Here is an 8,784-nt window from a genome sequence, read left to right as displayed (position 1 = left end):
AAAGCAATGGAATGTGTGACGACCCCGCCTCTTCTGGTGGCTGGGAGAGCTACTTGTCTTTGTATTACAGATGCCCCGCAGGTGTGGCCAGCTCGTTCATTATTGGGAACACCTGGGTCTGCTACTATAAGAGCACCGCCCACGGATTTCATGGGAGTTTCAGAGAGAGAGAGAGATCGCGTGGAAACCTTGCTCCCTACTGCTCGTCTTGGGCAATGATCATCGCTCCGTACCTATTGAGATACAACATTCCATCTACTGCCCTAGCATGCATACATACAGGGGCGGTTTTTCCTACAGGCGGTATAGGCGGTCGCCTAGGGCGCCACTCAGAGGGGGGCGCAAAAAACTGCGCCCAGCAAAAAAAAAAAAAAAACAAGAATTGTGTTTTTTTTTTGCTGGACAGAGTTTTTTTTGCGCCCCCTTTTATATCTCCAAACAATATTTTGACATAAAAAAAAAATCTAACATTAGGGTAAAATGAGCCAAAAATCGAAAACGGAAGGGGTGCGTACGTCCTTGGTGTTGTCAGAACATGCTAGCCTAGTGAGGCGTTTGGTTAGAGTGTATGTGTGTTCAAGACACTTTGAAGAACAAAATAATGAAGAGGCAAAAGCCATCCGGGGCGCAATTTAAGAAGAAAAGAAAGGAAGAAGAAGAGAAACGTGCCAAGGTAAATCCTTAAATCCTGTTCTAGCCTAGAATGAATTCCAGATAAGAAAACGTCACGAATGCGTGAATTGCCCCCGGGACTTTAGTGGAGTAAAGAAGAAAATATGTACCTTATCATTGAAAGTTTTCCTACTCCCTGTCACATAGTTCTTTAACGATTTTACAGAGGCGGGTATATCAAAAATGATATGTCCATTTATTCTACATTATACAAAAAAAGACATGATTGAAATAGGGGCACACATATAAAGCCAATAGCCAGTGCAACAACACTACACATATCTTACTCGTTGCATAGCACACCCATTAAGGAAGCCAAACACGGCAACTTGTCAACAAGTGAGGAATACTGGTAAAAATCCAAGTGTTGTATTGTCAACTTTAGCGGATGGATTGTAGCCTATGTAATCTTGCTAGTTAGCTAACGCTAGCTAGCCAGTGACTTGTGACGTTCCTTGTTATTGCCATTCAGTCGAAACATCAGTTCAAGTTCAGCTGTACCGCAATTTGCGTCATTTTGCGTTATAAAAAATTGAGTAATCAAATTTGGACAGTTTTAGTTTTGGTGGAGTGAGCTAATCAAGAGCTATGCATCTTGGAATAAAAAAATGTCAGGCTGTCCAAATACACCAAAATGCTTAATAACTACATAATAGCTAAATTTAACAAATTATGATAATACATACTTTTGTTATATCATTTTAGATTCACTTTTAGAAGACTAAGAAAACATTATTTGCATGCGATTGGGACGATGACGTGGAGGTGTGTGTGTGTGTCCATCAACAGTTGAAGAGGGGGCGTGGCCGGAGCGTAGTCCAGCACAGGCGTGACATTTTCTCAGTGATTTGTTCTTGAATTAATGTTTGTTCATCGTCGCGATCGTTGTTGTGTTTATGTGAAAGAAATGCAGTCTTACAGGGCAAAATAGCGTTTGAAAGTTGCAATTCCGTTTTCGTGGGGGAATTTTTTATTTATTATTTGGGGGGCGGGGGGGGGGGGGCAGGAGTGAAGCTCGCCTAGAGCGCCAAATGTGCTAGGGCCGCCCCTGCATACATACACTACAACCTTACTGACTCACTGACTGCCCCATCTCACCGTAGTCTGGCCTGGTAATATACCCTAGTTGCTAAATAAAAGCATACTGTTTGGCGTTAAAACCCGTGTGACTCTCTTTTATTTGGCATGCCTGTGAGCCGGGCATGACAAATTGGGGGCTCGTCCTGTTTTGAATTCGGAATTTGGAAAAAAAACTACTGGACAAGGGAAGGTAAGTGGACGTGCTGGGGTAATTGTGGTTGAGCTGAAGCTATTTGTTCCCTGTTAGGCACAGCAGCGTTGATTCTTTGAGTTTCGCTGGTTTGTTTTTTTAGTAGTGTTGGGGTGAAAGCGGCTTGAGCGGTTGTCTCGGGAGCATCGCCGTGGTGATCGGGTTGTTGCCAGTGACTGGTCGCTTCCCTTTACCAGCGGTATTGAGTGCGTAATTACCCGCCGCGAGTAACCACATGAAGACCAGGTGAGTTAGGTAGCTAATATTTGGGTTAGGCAGATAGAGGGGACGCTCTTCTTTTACAGGTTACAGCCAGCGCGTCCACTACTGAAAAATGTCTCAGCTTGAGGATTTTTTTAAGACTCCATCGGAGTTGTTTTTAGAGGATTGCACTAAAGACCAGCTGTTAAAAATTGCAGACCATTATGAGATAGTGATCAGTGATAAGAGGCTGAAAGATACGGTAAGAGCGATATTGAGGGCGAACTTGCAGGAGCGGAAAGTGTTGCCGGGTAAACCAGGAAGCGTTGTGGGGGATGCTCCTGGTAGTACAAGTTTTACTTTTGAACAACAGAAGGAGTTGCTATTGTTGCAAATGGCGCACGACAAAATTAAGTGCGAGGCAGAGCAGGATAGGATCAGCTTGGAGCGGGAGAAGTTGAGTTTGCTCAGAGAAGGTAGGTTGAGCAGGGAAGATATGCAAGCGTTAGGTGGAGAGAGGGTTTCTGCACATAGCCGGGTGCCGCATTTTGATCTGGTGGGGAACTTGAAGCTTGTTCCAAAGTTTAATGAGAAGGACCCTGAGACTTTTTTTTCGTTATTTGAAAGAGTGGCGGACGCTAGGGGTTGGCCTGGTGCGGATCGCACGGTTATGTTACAGTGCGTACTGACCGGGAAGGCGCAGGAGGCATATGCAGCGTTGTCGGTGACGGATAGTGTGAGTTATAAATCGGTGAAGGAGGCGGTGCTTAAGGTCTATGAGATGGTGCCGGAGGCCTATCGTCAGCGGTTCAGGGAGGGTAGGAAAGAGGACAAGCAGTCCTACCTGGAGTTTGCACGAGAGCTGGTGATTACTTTTAATCGTTGGCGTACAGCTTCTAGTGTAGGAAACTTTGAGGAGTTATGCGACCTGGTCCTACTGGAACAGTTTAAAAGTTCAGTTCCCTGTCCTATTGCCACCTATATAACGGAACGACAGTCAAAAACAGTGGGTGAGGCAGCTGCATTAGCAGATCAGTATGCTTTGACACACCGCAGTGACTGGGTAAAGGTGCCTAGTGGGCCTAGGGAAGGTGCAGTTGGGCGTGGAGTTTGGTCTGTGGGGTCAGGCATGCCTGAAGTGAATGGGGCAAATTGGCGTGATGTAGAGAGAGTGTGTCACTTTTGTGGGAAAAAGGGGCATGTGAAAGCGGACTGCTATGCTCTTAAGAACCGGAGTAAACCGATGAGTGTAGAGTCGGCTGCGTTATCCGCTCCAGTGGTAAGGGTGGTTCCGGATCAACATTCTCATCGGGTGTGTGAGAAAGGTCCTGGTGATTATTTGCCTTTTGTCTCAGCCGGTTTCGTTTCCTTGACGAGAGACAGTGAGAAGGTGCCGGTTAAAATCCTAAGAGATACCGGCGCATTAAGCTCATTTATTCTGGCATCAGTTCTCCCTTTCTCAGAGCAGTCTGATACTGGCGAGACGGCACTGGTACGGGGTATGGGATTGTCTGTGGTGTCTGCTCCAGTGCACCGACTGCAGCTGTTCTCAGATTTGGTGCAGGGGGAAGTGTGCCTCGCAGTGCGCCCGGCGTTTCCGGTGGAAGGAGTCCAGCTTGTTCTTGGGAATAGGCTAGCTGGTGGGCATGTATGGTCGGATGTTCCTCCAAGCACGGTGGTGGGTTCTCCCCCTCGGTGAGTGGCAGTGACGGAGAGGGAAGAGTCTCATGGTTTGATCCGGCAGGTTAAGATGAAGGAGTGTCTGTATATCAGGCGTGTGTGTGTGTAAGGTAGTGTCTGTGCGTCAGGCATGCTGGGGTGTGAGTTAGTGTCTGTTCATCAGGCAAGTAAGGTAGGGTCTGTGTATCAGTCCTGCTGGGGTGTGAGTTAGTGTCTGTTTATCAGGCAAGTAAGGTAGGGTCTGTGCATCAGGCCTGCTGGGGTGTGAGTTAGTGTCTGTTTATCAGGCAAGTAAGGTAGGGTCTGTGCATCAGGCCTGCTGGGGTGTGAGTTAGTGTCTTTATCAGGCATGTTGGTGTGAAAGGTGTTGCCTGTGATTCAGGCATATCAGGGCGACCCAGGCCCTGTTGGGTGGTGCTTGTGGCTTGGTGTTATTTTTTTTTACTTGTGTGGTGTTAATCTCTCCTCTTCCTCATGCAGGGTACTAACAGGATCTTGGTGCTGCGGTTGAGGGGGGGGGTGTTGCTCACAGGTGGAACAGCCGTTCTGGAAAAGTTTATTTTTGTTGTCGTGGTTCCGGTTAGAACCCCTTTCTTATGGGGGGGGGTGTGACGACCCCGCCTCTTCTGGTGGCTGGGAGAGCTACTTGTCTTTGTATTACAGATGCCCCGCAGGTGTGGCCAGCTCGTTCATTATTGGGAACACCTGGGTCTGCTACTATAAGAGCACCGCCCACGGATTTCATGGGAGTTTCAGAGAGAGAGAGAGATCGCGTGGAAACCTTGCTCCCTACTGCTCGTCTTGGGCAATGATCATCGCTCCGTACCTATTGAGATACAACATTCCATCTACTGCCCTAGCATGCATACATACACTACAACCTTACTGACTCACTGACTGCCCCATCTCACCGTAGTCTGGCCTGGTAATATACCCTAGTTGCTAAATAAAAGCATACTGTTTGGCGTTAAAACCCGTGTGACTCTCTTTTATTTGGCATGCCTGTGAGCCGGGCATGACAAATGGCCTCAGATAAAACCAGAAGACAGGAAGGGATTGAAAAGCTGCAATGATTGCAGTCAAGATGGATCGGATGGTGAGAAAAGAACTTGAAGTTCCCCTGATGGAGTCGATCTTCTGGACAGATAGTACAACAGTGCTAAAGTACATTGAAAACGATGCCCTTCGTTGATGCAACAAGAAGTTTCAAGGTTGGACATGTCGTCCTTGTTGCTGATTCGTCTCTGCCAAGGAACTCCTGGATGTTAGGCAGAATCACCAAAGTGATGCCAGACTCCAAAGGAGTTGTCCGTAGTGCTGAGGTCCGGACGAAGACCAGCGTCATTCAAAGACCCATAACTAAACTTTGTTTATTGCAGGGAGCATGAAAATAGAAGAGAGATTTTGATTAGATTAGAAGTACTTGCTTGTAAATACTTACCTTTGCATATTTACCTGTGAAGAGAAAGATTTTGATTAGATTAGAAGTACTTGCTTGTAAATACTTACCTTTGAAGAGAAAGATTTTGATTAGATTAGAAGTACTTGCTTGTAAATACTTACCTTTGCATATTTACTTGTGAAGAGAAAGATTTTGATTAGATCAGAAATACTTGCTTGTAAATACTTACCTTTGCATATTTACCTGTGAAGAGAAGAAGATCCTCGCTTAAAGAAAGTTTGAGAAAATGCTGTTGAGTGTATTGATGAAAATGTCTCCAATTTAAGTTTAAGTTGATAATTGATATGCTAAGGCCTAGTCAATTACGGGGCCGGGATATGTTGAAGCCATTTCTGTGGAAATAATAGTTTTGTAATAATATTGTAATTGAATAATAATTGTAGATTGAGAATTTAAGATTGAATGATATTTATGGGAACTAAGAAGAAATTGTGTTGCATGTGTAATGTAGAAATGGAAATATCGATAGTTGACCAGTGACGCTAAGAATAACATAATTTGATTGGCTGTTTTATACTGTATTATTTAAATCATTTTAAGTAAACCTTCAAAAGAAGAATTTCGGATCACAGACTTTTGTTTCTGAACTTTGGTGTCGAGTAAGAAAGAACTTTGAGGTCCTAAGCTAATGGGCTAAGCTAGGCTGCACCCACATCGCTGCCATGCTGTTTTAAAGATGTAAGCAGAAGTTACTTGGCTCCTAGGAAAGAGTTTGTAGATAGAATCTTGAGGTTTTCAAGCCATTCTTAGGAGACAATCAGATGGCCACGTCCATGAGAATGACGTACAACCAAAACATTGTTTTAAGAATAATAATAATAATAATAATAATAAAACTTTATTTATATAGCACCTTTCATGCAAAAGAATGCAGCTCAAAGTGCTTTACAGCAAATACATAATATGCACAAAGAAATGACATGCACATAAAAATAGACATCAAAGAAACATAACTCACATATAGTGCAAAACAAATAAAATTATAATTATAATTATAGAGATATATTTAATCTAACCCCTTAATATCACCAGTAGAGATTTAAATTAAATTAAATTAAAAGTATTTATATATATATATAGTGCGAAGTGGTAGCTAGTTAAAGGCTAATGTGAAGAGGTACGTTTTTAGTTTTCTTTTAAAGATGTTAAGCGAGCTGGCTTCCCTGATGTCTATAGGCAGTATGTTCCATAGCACTGCGGCGTAATTGACAAATGCTGCGTCCCCGATTTTCTTACGGCTTTTGCTGGGAGCCTCCAATAAACCAGCATTCGATGATCGCAGTGTTCTTGAGGGCAAGTATTTGACTAGGGAGTTTGCAATGTAACTTGGTCCTAGCCCATTAAGGGCTTTGTATATTAGGAGAAGGACCTTAAAGTCAATTCTAAAAGTTACTGGAAGCCAGTGCAGAGCAGCTAAAACTGGACTAATGTGCTCTCTCCTCTTGGTTCTGGTTAATAGCCGAGCTGCAGAGTTTTGAATGAGCTGAAGTCTCTCAGTTGGTTTTTTTGGGAGGCCAGTAAGGATTGCATTACAATAATCAATACGGCTTGAAATAAAGGCATGAATCAGTTTTTCAGCATCTTTTTGATTTATAAATGGCAGGACTTTAGCTATGTTTTTAAGGTGGAAAAATGATGTTTTCGTCACCTTGTTAATGTGAGACTTGAAGCTTAAATCTGAATCTAAGATAACACCAAGACTTGTAACCTCCGATTTAATCAAGGGAGTTAATTTCCCCAAATTATTAAACAGCATTTCTCTTTTTGTTTTAGGGCCGTAGGATCTCAGTTTTGTCCTCGTTTAACTTTAAGAAATTATTGCTCATCCACTTATTTATCGCCAAAAGACAGGTAGTAATGGAGTTTATTGCTGCAGCATCATTTGGCTCAGCAGAGATGTACAGTTGCGTGTCATCAGCATAACTATGGAAACATACATTGTTATAGTTTACATTGAATAGTTTACATATGACAGAATAACAAAAATTCAGAACACATTTTCAAAATGTGACATAACAAAATAAGACTTTCTATAGACTGTCAATGTGAGTAAGAGTGTAACATTAAGTGTGAGAGTATCACATTTCACAAGAATAGCTGACTTGTTTACTTCTACTGTGACATGTTCACTTAGCTCTGTGGCTAACAACGTCCACTGACCCAGCCAACAAATGCGTGGCGAGGAGAACAGCCTAGGCCTACTGTCAATACTTTCTGATCAAGAGGACAACCTTCTCTATCAAATTGGCAGGTCAACTGGAATTTGATTAGACTCTGAACGCTCTGTGGAGGTTCTGATGAGGTAACAATGTCACACTTTGTTTTTTTATCATGAGCACCCAAACAGCAAATTAAATAAATGAAATCATCATCAAGTCAAAATTTCCATTTTGATGCGACCCAGTGAGATGCATACTCTGAGACCACTCTATTGTGTTACATTTTTTAAGGTAGCAAACAGGCAAAATGTCATAGTAATGTAAGACGTGTAGCAAAACACTCAAAACAGCCTTAAACTCAAAAGCAGGCCACTTTCTGTAGCAATGGATATACAGTTTTAAATTCCCGTGTAAAAAGTTAAACAATGTTAACAGGAATCACCAGATATTATCATTATTATTTAACCACTACTAATTTGCAATATGATCAGGTTCAGATATAATGCTATAAATACCTAGGTATCTGGCTAGATGATAGTCTGTCATTTAAATCTCATGTTCTTGACCTAGCTAAGAAGGTTCAAATTAAACTGGGCTCTCTTTATAGAATTAGATCTTGTTTTACTTTTGAAAACCGAATGGCAATAGTGCAATCAACAATTTTGTCAGTTCTATGGTGACATTGTTTACATGTATGCTGCACCCTCTGCTTTAAAACTCCTGGACTCTGTATACCATGGTGCTATTCGCTTTGTCACAGGAGACGCTTTCAGGACCCACCATTGTAATTTATACAAGAATGTTGGTTGGTCCCCTCTAGCAGTCAGGAGGGAAAAACACTGTCTTTTATTTGTTTATAAAGCCTTAGTGGGAAAACTGCCTAATTATCTCATGTCACTTTTAAAATTAAAATCCATCTGTCATAACACACGGTCACAGAGCCTCATCTCCCTTGAAATCCCCCTTATTTATTTTTTTACTTTATATTATTTCTTTTATACTTAATTTCTGAGTTGTATAATGTGTTTTGTTTATTTATTTTGTCTGTTTTGTTTTGTTATGGTTTGTTTATTTATTGTTCATCTGTATTATGTACCCTCAATCAGGGCATTGCTGCAAAAGAGCCCTGTGCTCAGTCAATTCCCCCTGAATAAATAATGATGATGATGATGTATGTGTTTCAATCATATAATCATTAATTATTATAGTCTCTGTAAATAGCCTTTCCCTTTGATGCTCAGGTAAAAGCTTCCAGGGAATTTACTCCTAATGTTTACCCACGGTGTGCAATGTGGTGCCCAGGTCAACTGGTATTTGATTAGACTCTGAACGCTCTGTGG

The sequence above is a fragment of the Clupea harengus genome, chromosome 26 (genome assembly GCF_900700415.2).
Source record: "Clupea harengus chromosome 26, Ch_v2.0.2, whole genome shotgun sequence".
NCBI lineage: Eukaryota > Metazoa > Chordata > Actinopteri > Clupeiformes > Clupeidae > Clupea > Clupea harengus.
Note: the sequence above shows the minus strand (reverse complement) of the source record.